Source organism: Monodon monoceros, unplaced genomic scaffold, assembly GCF_005190385.1.
Source record: "Monodon monoceros isolate NGI ecotype Baffin Bay Population unplaced genomic scaffold, NGI_Narwhal_1 Super_Scaffold_19, whole genome shotgun sequence".
In the NCBI taxonomy this organism is placed as follows: Eukaryota; Metazoa; Chordata; class Mammalia; order Artiodactyla; family Monodontidae; genus Monodon; species Monodon monoceros.
The window spans coordinates 28532589-28552830 of record NW_021703775.1 but is presented as its reverse complement, the minus strand read 5'-3'; the positions used below and the strand labels follow the sequence as shown (position 1 = coordinate 28552830).

General features: G+C 38.8%; 1 pseudogene; it reads left to right on the top strand.

The window, feature by feature from the left end:
• The first annotated feature begins 1003 nt into the window (after positions 1–1003).
• Positions 1004–20242, top strand: part of LOC114900444 — a 49675-nt pseudogene continuing 30436 nt past the window's right edge.

Sequence of the window (20242 nt, the reverse complement as noted above, 5' to 3'; positions counted from 1 at the left end):
CAGCCAGTCGGCTAGCAGTGGAACGCCTCACGGGCACTTGTCACTCGACTTCGCTGTCCCAGTAACTCTTCTCGGATCTGGACAGGCTCCGTGGACGCGGCGCGGCCCGGGCGGGTCTTAGGAGATCCCGATTATGTAAATAATCGTTGCACTGCGGGGTATTGGGGTGGGGGTGGGGTGAGGAGGGGTCGCCAGAGAGCCTAAGTTTCGCTTGAAGTCAATGAAATAGCTCGGACGAACTCAAGCTCTTTCTAAAGATTTCTCTTTTAAAAAATTACACCGTAGAATTGCATAGTATGCTGTATTTCAGCCAAAATTAGTGTTTGATATCAAGGTGGTCGTTTGAAGGCAACACTGACACTTTTGTTTTCTAAGTAATACGTTTTGAGCTTTCTTTTTTTAGAGTAATACGTTTCTTTCATTAAAGGAATTTCTCAAAGTACAAAAAAAATAAAGGAAAGAAGCCATGCGTTTCAAAGTACAGAAAAATAAAGAAAGAAACCATGCGTACCGTTTTAAGTCATCAATCTTTTTTTTTTTTTTTTTTTGGAGCCATCATTTTTGAGGGATTTTCCCCCTAGTTTGCTTAGGCTTGTTTTCACCCGCAACCGCATACCCAGGCTCCAGATTTCGGAATAGGGTAAAAAGAGCGTGCGCCCCCTCCCGGCTCCCACTGGATAGCGGAGGGAAATCGGCCACGCCCCGCAGCCCCCCTCGGCTGCGGACTCGGGTCTGTCCCCCAGGAGCGGACGGCCGCCCGGCTGTTGATCGCAAAGGTCTGCGTGTTCCAAGAGTCCCCGGGAAGCCGAGCTGCACACCTGTTTTACGACACTGCTCAAGTCTCAGTCTGGGGGTCACTTCGTAGCAGCATCGGCTCTTTCTTTTCACCTTTGTGGCCTGAGTCTGTCTCCGGTCCTTAGAGCAATTAAGTTAATTGCTCTGACAATCCAATACCAGTACTGTACTGCCCTCTCCCAATCTCTGTGGCTTTTGTTGCGAGTTGATGGGGGCCGGCAGTGAAGAGAATGAAACACATTTTGCAGAACGCAACGCTGTGGTATTGTCTCAGGCTTCTCGGCGCTCGTTTCCGGGTCCAAGTTCTGGTGGCATTGTTTCAGTCGGCTTTGCCCTTTTCCAAGCCCCCGTGGGTTAGTTTGAATCAAAAAAGAATGCTTATTTCTTAGCCCGTAAGGATGAGGAAAAGGGATTGCTGGCTTGAGAAAAAGGTGCTGGAATTTAGACTGCCTCCTTCCGAGATTCAGATTGTGGATTTTTAAAAATGAGGGCATGTTGGAGATTGTCGAATACTGAAATTTTTGTTCTTATTAGGGAGTTGGAAAATAGAAATGCCTCTCTCTTTTATTCAGTAATTAGGAAAAGTGTAAGCCCTTTAAACACCCTTTAAAATTGCGAAAGCTTCTGTGGATTCTCTTGTAAAATCAAAAAGCACGCTTAATTTATCTTTTCTGTAAATCTTTTTTTTTGCATGTGCTTAAAGTACTTGGATTGTGTTTGGCCGCCCATAGTTGTCCGGATTCTGAGTGACTTCGTATCTGAACTTTAAGTGTATTTTAGGGAGGGGAGCTGAGGGAGCTATAAGTGTAGTGAACCTTTACCTTTGGCTTCTGGGGACATTTTGTGGTGGCCAGGAAAACTTATTTAGTACTGATCTATGAGAATAGAATGGTTTAAAGAATTTGTTGGGGATTGCTCTTTTTGAAAAAAGTTACATTGTGTTCATTATGATTTCTAGAATTGTATACTATGCTGTATCTCACCCAAAAATAGTTTTTGATGTCAGTTGTAGTCATTGGAATGCAACAGTGACACTTGTTTCTTAAATAATAAGTTTTAAGCTTTATTATTTTATGGTAATACCACTATCTTTCGTTAAAGAAATTTTGCCAAATACAGAAAAATAATGTATATTGTTTGAATCATCAATTTTGAAAGATTACTTTTTCCCTAAATTTACTTAGGCCTGTTGCACCCACAGCTAAATACCCAGGTTCCAAATTGGGAATGGTGTTAATAGTGTTGAATATGCAATTTGGGAGACTGGGGGCTTATTAAAAAATATTATTTTTCTCCATTGAAACGTCAGCATCAGCAGAGACTATTACAGCATTTTCTCCTTAAAGAAAGGGATGTTGGGACTCCCTTGGTGGCGCAGTGGTTAAGAATCCGCCTGCCAATGCAGGGGACACAGGTTCCATCCCTGGTCCAGGAGGATCCCACATGCTGGAGCAACTAAGGCCATGCACCACAACTACTGAGCCTGCGCTCTAGAGCCCGCGAGCCACAACTTCTGAAGCCCACGTGCCTAGAGCCCGTGCTCCGCAACAAGAGAAGCCACTGCAATGAGAAGCCCGCACACCGCAACGAAGAGTAGCCCCCTCTTGCTGCAACTAGAGAAAGCCGGCGTGCAGCAATGAAGACCTAATGCAGCGAAAAATAAAATAAATAAATTTATTTAAAAAAAGAAGGGGATGTGATGATAAAATGCTATAATAATTTTGAATATTACAATAACTAACATTAAATGCTGGAGTTTTTTAATGGCAGTAAGTTGGAAGATTTTGAGAACTTAAGTTTTTCTGTCATCTCTCAGTGATGTGTCATTCCTAGAAGAGTTTATCGTAGAGATCTCTCTTTGAGGCCTCAAGATTTTCTTTGCAGCATGCATGTAAGAGCTGTGATTTGATGTCAAGACTCGTCAACTTCTTTTTGAATTTTTGATATGTTACATGAGCAAAATTTTGCAGTTTTAGATTTGGGGATTTACACAGATCGAATTAGTATAGCATCCTTTGTCATTTCCCCTAAGTACCTTTTATTTTCTTTCCCATTAAGAGTTAATTAGGTTTTTGGAAGGCATATCACTCATACTTATGAAAATTCTTTAATATTTTAGATACATCTGACCCAGCAATTCCACTTCTGGGAATTTATTCTAAGGAATGGATATGTACACAGGGTTAGTTACTGGACGTTTGTTGCAATGTTGTTTATGATGATGGAACTTTGAAAAAACTAATTGTTCCTAAAAAGGGAAATGGTAAAATAATTTAAATCATGGAATATAATAATTCATACTATATATTAATACAATGTAAATCTATACAACCATTACAAATCATGTTGTGGAAGAAATTTGACAAAATGAGAAAATGGTCATAATATCAGTGTAAAAAAGAACAACTTCTTTAAATTTATGAATATTATCCCATTTTGGGTAAAAGAAGTACAAAAAAATTGAATTGTAGTGAAGATAATACTTGATTCAGGCTTGCCACTTTGAGAGAAATTCTTCTACATAGTATAGTGCTAGACTGCAAGAAGGAAAAAGGAAAGGCTGTATTCACATATCTAGGCACTGAAACCATTCTCTCTGAAATAATCATTGACTACCTAGAGATGAATGGGGAGTTTTCAAGTGTCCCTGCTTATCCACAAGGTTTACTCCTTTTTATTTTATTTGAGCCTCTATAATCTTATTATAGGTTAGTAGATTTACTGTTGTGAGGATTAAAAGACTGGCAAGTAGGCTCTCAGGTTGGCATGTAAGTGTGCAAGTTCAAAATATGTGATAAGATTGCACTGTAGGGCTTCCCTGGTGGCGCAGTTGTTGAGAGTCCACCTGCCGATGCAGGGGATGCAGGTTCTAGCCCCCGGGAGGATCCCACGTGCCGCGGGGCGGCTGGGCCCGTGAGCCATGGCCGCTGGGCCTGCGCGTCCGGAGCCTGTGCCCCACAGTGGGAGAGGCCACAGCAGTGAGAGGCCTGCGTACCGAAAAAAAAACAAAACACATACACACACACACACACACACACACAAAAGATTGCACTGTATGTACATCAAAATGTTTTATCTCCGGAGAGATGGGATTTGGGGGTATTGTTTTCTGTATTTTCATTATTTCCCAAAATATTGAAAATTATTATATTTTAATTTTACACCAAGATAAAGAGGTATGACTTAAAATTTAAAAAAAAATTTCAGGTAGGCAATCATTTCACAGGGTTAAAGATCAAAAAGTTAAAAAATAGTATACAATGGAAAGGCTCCCTCTTTCCCCTGTTCTTCATCTCCTCAATTCCTATTCCTTCAATTTGCCTGCCCTGGGTAGTCATTATTACCAGTTTATTGCTTGTCCTCCAGAGATATTTCATGAATTTCTATATCAAAATAGATTTACATTTTCTCCTTCTTAGATATATTTGAAGTTTTCTTCCATTGCTTTTTCCACTTGACAGTGTATCATAGAGACCTTTTTGTATCAGTACATACAGAGTATCCTCAATAAAAGTGTTTTTCTTTTTTTTTTGAATTTTTGAATTTTATTTTATTTTCTTTATACAGCAGGTTCTTATTAGTCATCAATTTTATACACATCAGTGTGTACCTGTCAATCCCAATCTCCCAATTCATCCCCACCCCCCCCGCCCCCCGCCGCTTTCCCCCTTGGTGTCCATACATTTGTTGTCTACATCTGTGTCTCAATTTCTGCCCTGCAAACCGGTTATCTGTACCATCTTTCTAGGTTCCACGTATATGCGTTAATATACGATATTTGTTTTTCTCTTTCTGACATACTTCACTCTGTATGACAGTCTCTAGATCCATCCACGTCTCAACAAATGACTCAGTTTCATTCCTTTTTATGGCTGAGTAATATTCCATTGTATATATGTACCACATCTTCTTTATCCATTCATCTGTCAATGGGCATTTAGGTTGCTTCCATGACCTGGCTATTGTAAATAGTGCTGCAATGAACATTGGGGGTGCATGTGTCTTTTTCAATTATGGTTTTCTGTGGGTATATGCCCAGTAGTGGGATTGCTGGATCATATGGTAATTCTATTTTTAGTTTCTTAAGGAACCTCCGTACTGTTCTCTATAGGGGCTGTATCAATTTACATTCCTACCAACAGTGCAAGAGGGTTCCCTTTTCTGCACACCCTCTCCAGCATTTGTTGTTTGTAGATTTTCTGATGATGCCCATTCTAACTGGTGTGAGGTGATACCTCATTGTAGTTTTGATTTGCATTTCTCTAATAATTAGTGATGTTGAGCAGCTTTTTATGTGCTTCTTGGCCATCTGTATGTCTTCTTTGGAGAAATGTCTATTTAGGTCTTCTGCCCATTTTTGGATTGGGTTGTTTTTTTAATATTGAGCTGCATGAGCTATTCATATATTTTGGAGATTAATCCTTTGTCTGTTGATTCGTTTGCAAATATTTTCTCCCATTCTGAGGTTTGTCTTTTCATCTTGTTTATGGTTTCCTTTGCTGTGCAAAAGCTTTTAAGTTTCATTAGGTCCCATTTGTTTATTTTTGTTTTTATTTCCGTTACTCTAGGAGGTGGATCAAAAAAGATCTTGCTGTGATTTAAGCCAAAGAGTGTTCTTCCTATGTTTGCCTCTAAGAGTTTTACAGTGTCCAGTCTTACATTTAGGTCTCTAATCCATTTTGAATTTATTTTTGTGTATGGTGTTAGGGAGTGTTCTAATTTCATTCTTTTACATGTAGCTGTCCAGCTTTCCCAGCACTACTTATTGAAGAGACTGTCTTTTCTCCATTGTATATCCTTGCCTCCTTTATCATAGATTAGTTGACCATAGGTGTGTGGGTTTATCTCTGGGCTTTCTATCTTGTTCCATTGATCTATGTTTCTGTTTTTCTGCCAGTACCATACTGTCTTGATTACTGTAGCTTTGTAGTATCGTCTGAAGTCAGGGAGTCTGATTCCTCCAGCTCCATTTTTTCCCCCTCAAGACTGCTTTGGCTATCCGGGGTCTTTTTTGTCTCCATGCAAATGTTAAGATTTTTTGTTCTAATTTTGTAAAAAATGCCACTGATAATTTGATAGGGATTGCATTGAATCTGTAGATTGCTTTGGGTAGTATAGTCATTTTCACAATATTGATTCTTCCAATCCAAGAACATGGTATATCTCTCCATCTATTTGTGTCATCTTTAATTTCTTTCATTAGTGTCTTATAGTTTTCTGCATACAGGTCTTTTGTCTCCCTAGGTAGGTTTATTCCTAGGTATTTTATTCTTTTTGTTGCAATGGTAAATGGGAGTGTTTTCTTGATTTCACTTTCAGATATTTCATCATTAGTGTATAGGAATGCAAGAGATTTCTGTGCATTAATTTTGTATCCTGCAACTTTACCAAATTCATTGATTAGCTCTAGTAGTTTTCTGGTGGCATCTTTAGGATTCTCTATGTATAGTATCATGTCATCTGCAAACAGTGACAGTTTTACTTCTTCTTTTCCAATTTGTATTCCTTTTATTTATTTTTCTTCTCTGATTGCCATGGCTAGGACTTCCAAAACTATGTTGAATAATAGTGGTGAGAGTGGACATCCTTGTCTTGTTCCTGATCTTAGAGGAAATGCTTTCAGTTTTTCACCATTGAGAATGATGTTTGCTGTGGGTCTGTCATATATAGCCTTTATTATGTTGAGGTAGGTTCCCTCTATGCCCACTTTCTGGAGAGTTTTTATCATAAATGGGTGTTGAATTTTGTCAAAAGCTTTTCCTGCATCTACTGAGATGATCATATGGTTTTTATTGTTTGGTTTGTTAATGTGGTGTATCACATTGATTGATTTGCATATATTGAAGAATCCTTGCATCCCTGGGATAAATCCCACTTGATCATGGTGTATGATCCTTTTAATGTGTTGTTGGATTCTGTTTGCTAGTATTTTGTTGAGGATTTTTGCATCTATATTCATGAGTGATATTGGTCTATAATTTTCTTTTTTTGTAGTATCTTTGTCTGGTTTTGGTATCAGGCTGATGGTTGCCTCATAGAATGCGTTTGGGAGTGTTCCATCATCTGCAATTTTTTGGAAGAGTTTGAGAAGGATGGGTGTTAGCTCTTCTCTAAATGTTTGATAGAATTCACCCGTGAAGCCATCTGGTCCTGGACTTTTGTTTATTGGAAGATTTTTAATCACAGTTTCAATTTCATTACTTGTGATTGGTCTGTTCATATTTTCTATTTCTTCCTGGTTCAGTCTTGGAAGGTTATACCTTTCTAAGAATATGTCCATTTCTTCCAGGCTTTCCATTTTATTGGCATAGATTTGCTTGTAGTAGTCTCTTAGGATGCTTTGTATTTCTGCGGTGTCTGTTGTAACTTCTCCTTTTTCATTTCTAATTTTACTGATTTGAGTCCTCTCCCTCTTTTTCTTGATGAGTCTGGCTAATGGTTTATCTATTTTGCTTATCTACTCAAAGAACCAGCTTTTAGTTTTATTGATCTTTGCTCTTGTTTTCTTTGTTTCTATTTCATTTATTTCTGCTCTGATCTTTCTGATTTCTTTCCTTCTGCTAACTTTGGGTTTTGTTTGTTCTTCTTTCTCTAGTTCCTTTAGGTGTAAGGTTAGATTGTTTATTTGAGATTTTTGTTGTTTCTTGAGGTAGGCTTGTATAGCTATAAACTTCCCTCTTAGAACCGCTTTTGCTGCATCCCATAGGTTTTGGATCATCATGTTTTCATTGTCATTTGTCTCTAGGTATTTTTTGATTTCCTCTTGGATTTCTTCAGTGATCTCTTGGTTATTTAGTAATGTATTGTTTAGCCTCTATGAGTTTGTGCTTTTTACGTTTTTTTTCCCTGTAATTGATTGCTAATCTCATAGCATTGTGGTCAGAAAAGATGCTTGATATGATTTCAATTTTCTTAAATTTACTGAGGCTTGATTTTTGACCCAAGATGTGACCTATCCTGGAGAATGTTCCATGCGCACTTGAGAAGAAAGTGTAAGCTGCTGTTTTTAGATGGAATGTCCTATAAATATCAATTAAATCTATCTGGTCTTTTGTGTCATTTAAAGCTTCTGTTTCCTTATTTATTTTCATTTTGGATGCTCTGTCCATTGGTGTAAGTGAGGTGTTAAAGTCCCCCACTATTATTGTATTATTGTCGATTTCCTCTTTTATAGCTGTTAGCAGTTGCCTTATGTATTGAGGTGCCCCTATGTTAGGTACATATATATTTATAATTGTTATATCTTCTTCTTGGATTGATCCCTTGATCATTATGTAGTGTCCTTCCTTGTCTCTTGTAACATTCTTTATTTTAAAGTCTATTTTATCTGATATGAGTATTGCTGCTCCAGCTTTCTTTCGATTTCCATTTGCATGGAATATCTTCTTCCATCCCCTCACTTTCAGTCTGTATGTGTCCCTAGGTCTGAAGTGGGTCTCTTGTAGACAGCATATATATGGGTCTTGTTTTTGTATCCATTAAGCAAGCCTGTGTATTTTAGTTGGAGCATTTAATCCATTCACGTTTAAAGTAATTATCAATATGTATGTTCCTATGACCATTTTCTTAATTGTTTTGGGTGTGTTTTTGTAGGTCCTTTTCTTCTCTTGTTTTTCCCACTTAGAGAAGATCCTTTAGCATTTGTTGTAGAGCTGGTTTGGTGGTGCTGAATTCTCTTAGCTTTTGCTTGTCTGTAAAGCTTTTGATTTCTCCATCGAATCTGAATGAGATCCTTGCTGGGTAGAGTAATCTTGGTTGTAGGTTCTTCCTTTTCATCACTTTAAGTATATCATGCCACTCCCTTCTGGCTTGTAGAGCTTCTGCTGAGAAATCAGCTGTTATCCTTATGGGAGTGCCCTTGTATGTTATTTGTCGTTTTTCCCTTGCTGCTTTCAATAGTTTTTCTTTGTGTTTAATTTTTGCCAATTTGATTACTATGTGTTTTGGCATGTTTCTCCTTGGGTTTATCCTGTATGGGACTTGCTGCGCTTCCTGGACTTGGGTGGCTACTTCCTTTCCCATGTTAGGGAAGTTTTCAACTATAATCTCTTCAAATATTTTCTCAGGTCCTTTCTCTCTCTCTTCTCCTTCTGGGACCCCTATAATGTGAATGTTGTTGCGTTTAATGTTGTCCCAGAGGGCTCTTAACCTGTCTTCATTTCTTTTCATTCTTTTTTCTTTATTCTGTTCCACAGCAGTGAATTCCATCATTCTGTCTTCCAGGTCACTGATCCATTTTTCTGCCTCAGTTATTCTGCTATTGATTCCTTCTAGTGTAGTTTTCATTTCAGTTATTGTATTGTTCATCTCTGTTTGTTTGTTCTTTAATTCTTCTAGGTCTTTGTTAAACATTTCTTGCATCTTCTTGATCTTTGCCTCCATTCTTTTTCCGAGGTCCTGGATCATCTTCACTATCATTCTGAATTCTTTTTCTGGAAAGTTGCCTATCTCCACTTCACTTGGTTGTTTTTCTGGGGTTTTATCTTGTTCCTTCATCTGGTACATAGCCCTCTGCATTTTCATCTTGTCTATCTTTCTGTGAATGAGGCTTTGGTTCCCCAGGCTGCAGGATTGTAGTTCTTCTTGCTTCTGCTGTCTGCCCTGTGGTGGATGAGGCTATCTAAGAGGCTTGTGCAAGTTTCCTAATGGGAGGGACTGATGGTGGGTAGAGCTGGCCGTTGCTCTGGTGGGCAGAGCTCAGTAAAACTTTAATCTGCTTGTCTGCTGATGGGTGGGGCTGGGTTCCCTCCCTGTTGGTTGTTTGGCCTGAGGCAACCCAACACTGGAGCCTACCTGGGCTCTTTGGTGGGGCTAATGGCGGACTCTGGGAGGGCTTATGCCAAGGAGTACTTCCTAGAACTTCTGCTACCAGTGTCCTTGTCCTCACGGTGAGCCACAGGTGAGCCACAGCCAACCCCTGCCTCAGCAGGAGACCCTCCAACACTAGCAGGTAGGTCTGATTCAGTCTCCCCTGGGGGCACTGCTCCTTCCCCCGGGTCCCGATGCGCACATTACTTTGTGTGTGCCCTCCAAGAGTGGAGTCTCTGTTTCCCCCAGTCCTGTTGAAGTCCTGCAATCAAATCGCGCTAGCCTTCAAAGTCTGATTCTCTAGGAATTCCTCCTCCCGTTGCCGGACCCCCAGGTTTGGAAGCCTGACGTGGGGCTCAGAACCTTCACTCCAGTGGGTGGACTTCTGTGGTTTAAGTGTTCTCCAGTCTGTGAATCACCCACCCAGCAGTTACGGGATTTGATTTTACTGTGATTGCGCCCCTCCTGCCGTCTCATTGTGGCTTCTCCTTTGTCTTTGGGTGTGGGATATCTTTTTTGGTGAGTACCAGTGTCTTCCTGTCGATGATTGTCCATCAGCTAGTTGTGATTCTGGTGTTCTCGCAAGAGGGAGTGAGAGCATGTCCTTCTACTCCGCCATCTTGGTTCAGGACCCTAAAAGTGTTTTTCTAAAAAACGATCAGAACAGAAAGAGAGAATAAAGACAGAAAATGGAGCTTGATCAAAACTTCTATTTGTTTTGTGTTTTTTTTGTTAACAATGTTCATTTATTTAATTAATTAATTTATTTAGGCTGCACCGGGTCTTAGTTGCGGCATGCAGGATCTTCGTTGCAGCACGCAGGCTCATAATTGCTGCATGCAGCTTACTTAGTTGAGGCATGCGGACTTCTTAGTTGTGGCATGCAGACTCCTTAGCTGCAGCATGCATGTGGGATCTAGTTTCCCAACCAGGAATCGAACCTGGGCCCCCTGCATTGAGAGCATGGAGTCTTACCCACTGCACCACCAGGGAAGTCCCACCTCGATCAAAAAGTGAAAAAATAATTAAAAGAAGAGTTTTCCTCATGTTTGTTGGGGTATTGAGTACAAGACTCTCTTGCTTAGTGAAGAGGAAATTGCTCTGAGTACTGATGTAAGGAATTGTAAAACCTTCCAGTTTAGTTAGTCAATAAATTATTTTTTAAATGTTACTTCAACATCGAAGTAATAATATACATCATTGAAAAAATAAATCGATTCTTAAAATTTTACTACAGAAATGTGGGACACATTTCTCTTGAGTGCTTGTTTATTTCCTGGGAGGCAACTACTTTCAACTCTTGCAACTTTTCCTAGTAGTATTTACCTCTGTCTTTCTAAAAAGTATACTTTATAACTACTTCTTGATTTAAATGATTTAATGGCTTTTTTGGTAAATTGAGAACTAATACATGAAGATGAGGATTTAGCTCCTTTTCTCTGTATTCTATTTTGACTTCTTCCATCCTCTCAATTGAGATTTTTTATCTCAATATTTAGTTAAATCAGTAGTGAGGTTTTATATTATTATGCCTAGGTAAATATGATTAGCCTTTCAGCCAAAAGATAAACTAAGATTGTTTCTTTCATTTACTTAATTTTCTATTAATGTATGGTTGATTTTTTCCAGTTACTGAGATGTGTTAAACAAATGCAGGAATCTGTCAATTTCATTTTTTCCTTAAGACTTCCTTTCTCTAGACCTCATTCTTTTTTTCCTGTTTTTTATTTATTTAGCAGATTACATTCCATTATAGCTTATTACAGACTGTTGGGTATAATTCCCTGTGCTATACAGTAAATCCTTGTTTTTATCTATTTTATGTATAGTAGTTTGTATCTGTTAATCCCATACTCATAAAGTAGTTTTCTATGTCTGTGAGTCTGTTTCTGTTTTGTATATAGATTCATTTGTATTACTTCCACATATAAGTGATAACATATAGTATTTGTGTTTCTCTGTCTGACATTTCACTAAGCGTAATATTCTCTAGGTCCATCCATGTTGCTGCAAATGTTAAAATTTCATTCTGTTTTATGGCTGAATAACATTCCAATATATATATATATATATCACATCTTCTTAAGCCAATAGGCTGTTGATGGGCGCTTAGGTTGCTTCCATATCTTGGCTACTGTAAATAATGCTACTGTGAACATTGAGTGCATGTATCTTTTTGAGTTAGAGTGTTCACTTTTTTTTTCCAGATACATATCCAGGAGTGAAACTGCTAGATCTTATGGTAGTTCCATTTTTAGGTTGTAAAGGACCTCTGTACAGCTTTCCATAGTGGCTACACTAATTTACATTCCCATGAACAGTATGCAAGTGTTCCCTTTTCTCCACATTCTCCTTGGCATTTTTTTGTAGACTTTTTGATGATAGTAATTTTGACCCATGTGAGGTGATACCTCATTGTGGTTTTGATTTGCATTTCTCTAATAATTAGCAATGTTGAGCATCTTTTCATGTGCCTGTCAGCCATCTGTATATCTTCTTTGGAAAAATGTCTTTTTAGGTCTTCTGCCCATTTTTTTATTGGATTGTTTGGGTTTTTTTTATATTGAGCTATATGAGGTGTTTATGTATTTTGGATATTAACCCCTTGTTAGTTGCATCATTTGCAAATATTTTCTCCCATTCCATAGTTTATCTTTTCATTTTGTTAATGGTTTCTTTCGCTGTGCAAAAGCTTTTAAGTTTGATTAGGTCCAATTTTTTAATTTTTTATTTTATTTCTTTTGCCTTGGGAGACTGATCTATGAAAATACTACTGTGATTTATGTCAAAGAATGTTTCACCTGTGTTCTCTTCTAGGAGTTTTATGGTGTCATGTCTTACATTTAGGTCTTTAAAGCATTCTGAGTTTATTTTTGTATATGAGAAAATGTTCTAATTTCATTGTTTTACGTATAGCTGTACAGCTTTCCCAGCACCACTTGTTAAAGAGACTCTCTTTTCTCCGTTGTATATTCTTGCCTTAGTTGTCATAGATTAATTGAGCATGGGCTTATTTCTTGGCTCTCTATTCTGTTCCATTGATCTATGTTTCTTTTTTTGTACCAGTACCATACTGTTTTGATTACTGTAGCTTTTTTTTTTTTTGCGATACACGGGCCTCTCACTGTTGTGGCCTCTTCCGTTGCGGAGCACAGGCTCTGGACGCGCAGGCTCAGCAACCATGGCTCATGGGCCCAGCCGCTCCACGGCATGCGGGATCCTCCTGGACTGGGACATGAACCCACGTCCCCTGCATCAGCAGGCGGACTCTCAACCACTGTGCCACCAGGGAAGCCCGATTACTGTAGCTTTGTTGTGTGTAGTCTGAGGTCTGGAAGGGTTATGCCTCCAGCTTTTTTCTTTTTTCTCAGGTTTGCTTTGGCAATTCTCAGTATTTTGTTATTCCATATAAATTTTTAAATATAAATTTATTTATTTATTTATTTTTGGCTGCGTTGGATCTCTGTTGCGGCACACAGGCTTTCTCTAGTTGCGGCAAGTGGGGGCTGCTCTTCATTGAGGTGTGTGGGCTTCTCATTGCAGTGGCTTCTCTTGTTGAGAAGCATGGCTCTAGGTGTGTGGGCTTCAGTAGTTGTGGCATGCGGCCTCAGTAGTTGTGGCTCATGGGCTTAGTTGCTCCACGGCATGTGGGATCTTCCCAGACCAGGGCTCAAAACTGTGTCCCCTGCATTGGCAGGCAGATTCTTAACCACTGTGCCACCAGGGAAGTCCCCATATAAATTTTAGGATTATTTACTCTAGTTCTGTGGAAAATGTCATGGGTATTTTGATAGGGATTGCATTAAATTTGTAGATTTCTTTGGATTATATGACCATTTTAACAATATTAATTCTTTTAATTCAAAAGCATGAGATATTTTTCCATTTCTTTTATCAGTGTTTTGTAGTTTTCAGTGTATAGGTCTTTTACCTCCTTGGTTAAGTTTATTCCTAGGGGTTTTTTTTTATGTGATTTTATTTAATTAATTAATGTATTTATTTTTTAACATCTTTATTGGAGTATAATTGCTTTGCAATGGTATGTTAATGTCTGCTTTATAACAAAGTGAATCAGCTATACATATACATATATCCCCATCTCTCTTCCCTTGATGTGATTTTAAATGGGATTGTTTTTTACTTTCTCCTTCTGATATTTCATCAGTGGTGTATAGAAATGCAACAGATTTCTGTATATTAATCTTGTATCCTGCTACCTTGCTGAAATCATTTATTAGTTGTAGTGGTTTTTGTGTGGAGACTTCAGGGTTCTCTATAGAGTATCACGTCATCTGCAGAGAGTGAGTTTTACCTCTTCTCTTACAATTTGGATATGTTTTCTTTCTTTCTTTCTTTTTTTTTTTTTTTGTCTGATGGCCATAGCTGGGACTTCCAATACTTTGTTAAATAAAAGCAGTGAGAGCGGGCATCTTTAGTTTGTTCTTGAATTCAGCAGGGAGACTTTCAGCTCTTCAGCATTAAGTATTTTGCTGGCTGTGAGTTTGTCATAAATGACCTTTATGATAGTGAGATATGTTCCCTCTATACCCACTTTGATGAGAGTTTTTATCATGAATGGATGTTGAATTTTGTCAAATGTGTTTTCTGTGTCTATTGAGATGATCGTGTGGTTTTTGCCTTTACTTTGGTTAGATCTCACTCTTCATACTCTGATCTGGTCTGGTTCTAGGTTTGCACCAACCTAAAGAGTAGGATCTTTAAAGAGATAAGAAAGGAGATTGCACCCATGAAATAAGAATTGGACACTATGGAAAGGAACAATCAGAGAAGGGGAAAGTGCTCTATAAAATTAAAAATATGATAGCCAAGATGGAATTTTGAACTGAAGGGAGAAGATAAAGTTCTCTCAATTTGGTGCATAGCTGGGACTTTCCTTCACGTCTCTCCTAGTTTGGATCCTTTATTTGGATCCTGGTTTGGTTTACTCAATCACTTTGGTGAAGCACTTAGTCCAGTTACTTTCTAAGAAAGGATAAATTTTCTAAGTCCTTGTGTGTCTCAGAAATGTCTTTATTCTACCCTTACACTTGATTTCTCTGGCATGCTTTTTCTGGTACACTCCTCTCTGGTATTCTGAAATTTTATGGTTATGTGACCTTACTGTGGTTCTTTTTTTCCATTTATTGTGTTTTGGCTCTTTCAACCTGAGGCCTCTTTTTTCCTAGTCTGGTGAAATTTATTTCAATAAGTTTTTTTCTTTCCATTTAAAATGTTCTCTCTCTTTCTCTCTTTTTAAAAATAAATTTATTTATTTTATTTTTGGCTCCATTGGGTCTTTGTTGCTGCGTGCGGGCTTTCTCTAGTTGCAGTGAGTGAGGGCTACTCTTCGTTGTGGTGCACGGGCTTCTCATTGCAGTGGCTTCTTCTGTTGTGGAGCACAAACTCTAGGTGCACAGGCTTCAGTAGTTGTGGCTCGCGGGTTCTAGAGCGCAGGCTCAGTAGTTGTGGCGTACAGGCTTAGTTGCTCTGCGGCATGTGGGATCTTCCCGGACCAGGGCTCAAACCCGTGTCCCCTGCATTGACAGGAGGATTCTTAACCACTGCACCACCAGGGAAGCCCTCTCTCTTTTTTTTCCTGTTCTTTTTGTTTGTTTGTTTGTTTTTGTTTTTGTTTTGCCACACCACGTGGCTTGCGTGATCTGGAACAGGGATTGAATTGGGGCCATAGCAGTGAAAGCCCAGAAATAACCACTAGGCCACCAGAGAACTCCTATTCTTTTTCTTTAGTTAAGTATTTTAGATCTCCTGGATTGATCCTTTAGTTTTCTTCTCTCTTCTGTTTTTTATCCTTCTCCTTTTTTTTTTTAAACTTCTCAAGGCAATTTTTTTTCAACTCTATCTTCTAGCATTTCCACTTTTATTCAGTATTTATTTTTGATTATCATATTTAAAATTTTAACCTTTCTTGTTCTCTGATTGCTTCTTTGCATTTTATAGATGCCATATATTTTCTTATCTTTTTAAAGATATAAATTGTAGTTTTATTTTTGGAGTTTTGCTTTTTTCATTGTTTCTGCCCTTTGTGGTCCTTTTTCCTGTTTGTTTGGCTTTTCAGTTTCTTCAGGGAGAAGCCTCCCGTCCTCTGTAGTGTGGGATATAATCCTAGGTGTCGACATTCTGGGAGCAGGGCCAATGAAGTGGAATATGTCGAGATTACCTAAGACTACCCCCAAGTTCAGTGATTCACTAAGAGGACCCACAGGACTTGGCATGTAGTCATACTCACAGCTATGATTTAATACAGTGAAAGGATACAACACAAAATTAGCAAAGGAAAAATGTAGGTGGGGCAAAGTCCCGAGGAAAGCAGGCACCAGCTTCCAGAGTCCTCTCCCACTGGAGTCACACAGGCTGTGCTGAATTTTATGCACCAAAATCCTAGACTCCCAGAAGGAAAGCAGGTGTTCGGCACAAACCACATTGTTTGTGTTTAGGCACATTAAACCGCTTCTGTCAGTTAGGGAATGGTGGGAACCTTCTTGAAATCAGAGTCTCCAGATACCAACCAAAGGCTAGCCTTGCAAACAGGCCTTTCAAAGAATAGCAGTCTTAGGCCTGCTATGTGAATTCTTTCCTGAATAGGAACTGAGGGCCCCACAGTTTAATATACAGTTGACACTTGAACAATATGGGTTTGAGCTGCGCAGGTCCACTTGTACACGTGTTTTTTTCAATAAATATATTGGAAAAATTTTTGGAGATTTACGACAGTTTGAAAACTTGCAGACAAACTCTGTAGACTAGAAACATGGAAAAAACTAAGAAAAATGTATGTTATGAATGCATAAAATATATGTAGCTACTAGGCATAAGGTGATTGATATTTAATATAAAATTAATAATGTGTTAGTTTTCTTACTGTTTTATAACTTTGATTTCAAAGAATTACATTACCATACAGTATGCCTCTCTTTCTTCCTCTCTCCTAATTGGAGAAATTGTGTATCAGCCTATCATCACAGGTAAGTGGTTTCTTTAAAAAGGTAACAATGTTTCCAGTACTGTATTATGAATATATTATTGTATGCCATAAAAATTTTATAATGACTTATTTATTAGTGTATAGACCAGGCTTACCATGAAATAATCACATTGGTTACACTAGGCTACCATAAAACAATCATGTTGCTTCTTCATTATCAATGCATGAATCGTTATACCTGTAAAGAAATATAAATTTCTTTTTCACATTATCTTTTCATTTTTGATGTCTGGTGTTAGTAACACATATAATATCTACAGTGTTTTGTATCTTATAAGACAATATGATGTAGATACTTATAAACAGTTGTAAACTTACAGTATCAGTAAATACAGTCCAGTACTGTATTTTCCCTCCCTTATAATTTTCTTAATAACGTTTTCTTTTCTCTAGGTACTTTATTGTAAAAATACAGTATATAATACATATAACATACAAAATATGTGTTAATTGACTGTGTTATTGGTAAGGCTTCTAGTCAACAGTAGGCTAGTAGTATTGATAGTTAAGTTTTGGGGGAGGCAAAAGTTATAGGTTGATTTTCTGCTGCATCAGGGAGGTTGGTGCCCCTAACCCCACATTGTTCAAGGGTCAACTGTATAGGCTTTCTCTTAACCTCCTTATCTTTGCCTGGTGCCCTATCCTTGCCCTCTACTGGTAACCTGGTGGCCAGAGCCTTTCACCTGCTGTAGGTGAAAAAGTCACCTGTTTGCAACAGGGTAAGAGAGTGGCCCTGGGTGAGTGAATATCCAACATTTTGCTGTTTACTTGTCCTATAACTATGTGACTGGTTCTCAAAGTGTGGTCTCAGGGGGCTCCTGAGACCCTTTTCATAATAATACTTACATGATGTTTGCTTTTTTCTTATAAGCATACAATAGAGTTTTCTAGAGGCTATATAGTGTTACAGTAGACTGAATGCAGAATTATAAGCAATGCCACTCTTCTCACTAATTTATTTTTTGTTTTGGAAAATACGGGTTTTTTTCATAAAAATCATTAGCTTATTATTTTTAAATGGAGTAAAAATTTAAAATAATTTGAATTTCTCAGTTTTTCTTAAGATAATAAATCTAGATAGATATAACCCACATAAACAAAAGTTCTTTGGAGTCTCAATGCTTTTTAAATACGTAGGTCCTTGGACCCAAAAGCTTGAGAAACCTACATTTCCCATTCTTCTGAGTCTAGCAATTTGTCCTTTTACTTGTTGTCTATCTGTACCTGTGTGTCCAGTATGGTAGCCATTAGCCACATGTAGCTATTTAAATATAAGTTAATTAAAATGAAATAAAATAAAAAATTCAGTTTCTCAGTCATACTAACCAAATTTCAAGTGTTCAGTAACCACACGTGGGTAGTGGCTATTGTATTGGGCAGCACCGATCTAGACCATTTTCATCATTGCAGAAAGTTCTGTTGGACAGTGCTGATCAAAGCTGTTAACATTTAGAAGCTGTTCTTATCTCTTCCCCTTATTCTTTTCTACCCTCACGCTCTGCTTTACATTATGATAGCTGAGCCCATATACATATATTATTGGTTCATAAAACATTTCATCACCACCAAGGCAAAGGGACAGGACAGTCTTTCCTAGTGCACACACCCATGCACACTTGTGAAGTGGAGGTGGTGTTGCCATATATGCAGTGCAGACCTGTGCAAAGCACTATGCAGTGAAGCACATTCACAAAAACTGCAATGTGAATGGCTCCCACTGGAGGTACGCAGTGCAGGGGCCCTGAGTGCCTCAAAGAGCCAGGATTTGAATCCAGGTTTGTGTAATTCTACAGTCTGTGCTTTTTAAAAACTTTGGTTAAGATCACGCAATCAATCCCTCTTGTCCTAGATATATGTGCTGTTGGAGGGAAACTTTCAAAAATGGGTAAAATCGGGCTTCCCTGGTGGCTCAGTGGTTGGGAGTCCGCCTGCCGATGCAGGGGACGCGGGTTCGTGCCCCGGTCTGGGAAGATCCCACATGCCGCGGAGCGGCTGGGCCCGTGAGCCATGGCCGCTGAGCCTGCGCATCCGGAGCCTGTGCTCCGCAACGGGAGAGGCCGCAGCAGTGAGAGGCCCGCGTACGGGGGGGGAAAAAAAAAGGGTAAAATCATGGTTTTTATACAGATATAAAATGAACAAGTGTTAAACATTTTATTTAACTCACTGATTAAATGAGGGAACCAGTAAGATGTTATAGCCAATTCAAAGGGAGAGTCCAAAGAACGGACACGTTTATAGATCAGGACTATTGAAACGAATGTGCCGAGAAGGCAGAACTGGCCTCTTCCATTGTAGAGGGAAGTCAGTTGAACCTCCACCAGACAGAATTCACACGCCTAAAGGCAAGAGTTATTTTGCATCACTATCAGTTTTCTTCCGTAGAAACTAATAAAGTAAAATAGCTCAAGAGCAATCAGAGGCTAGAATCAGATAACCTGGGAGGGCGTGATCTAAATGCAGCATAGTTTTCCACTGAAGCACACATCTGTTACAAAACTCATCCAGCAAATTTTGGATTTTAATTTGCCTGCCCTTGTAAAATTATCTAAATGAAAATTCTGGTTAACAGAGAAGTTACACCTAGCGTTGAATAAATTTGTGTTCTGGGTTCGTTTTGTTTGCTAGGTTACTTGCTCGTTTTAAGCAAGTTGTTTAGGTTTCTAAGGCAAATCAGTGATGAGCTGAATAGATAATTTAGAAGGTTTCTTGCTTTGGTCCCAGATAGGTTTCCTTGCTGATACAGTACTGAGAGTGACTAGCAGTTTTTTTAAGTTCAACACTGCCTGGAGCTTGGGGGGGCATCAAACTTAGTAAGTCTCAGTCCTATGTTTTCATTGGAGAGACAGCCGTATACATAGCAAACCATTGTACAGTGTGATAGGTACTGCAGCAGAAGTGGGAATAGTGTGATAGAATCACGAACAAGGAAGCAATGAAATCTGGCTAGGGAGTCAACATTTCGTCAGGGCCTTGGAGGACAACTAGAATTTAACCAGGATGATTTTTCCATTCATACATATATGAGAACTTCCAATTGTACTTCCAAGTAAAAAGCCCATCTCCTAGATGATCCCCAGACCTGGCCTTGGGGTAGTCGCAGCCTGTGTAGGCTCCTTCAGCATTGTATCAGGATTGCTTTGTATACGTACATACATAATGGTGGAAGTGGCAGCGTATGGATTCCAAGACTTGGTCATAAAATCCATTGCTGCTTCCATCGTGGTCTCTCTTTTTTTTTTTTTTTACATCTTTGTTGGAGTATCTCTTGGCTTTCTTGCTCTGAGCGTAACCAACTGTCACGTTGTGGGAACACTTAAGCTGTCCTATGAAGAGGCTCCTATGGGAAGAAACCAAGTTTACCCTCGGCCAACAGCTACCCAGCCAAAGAGTATTTCCTAGCTTCCCTGCAATCTAGTTTTATCTTTGTGACTAAGTTCTTGGGAGCAGAAGAGAGGTGTGCAACTTCTGTTACTTGCCTTTAAAACATAGTTTTGCAATGTTTTTCATTATCACTTCCGTAAGGAGCCTTCTTAGACTTTTTTTCCCTAATTGCCCCCATGAAATTTTAATACCACAGATGTATATCTATTTATGCACTGTATGTAAATATCTGTGCTTTAGCCATAAAAAGACTAA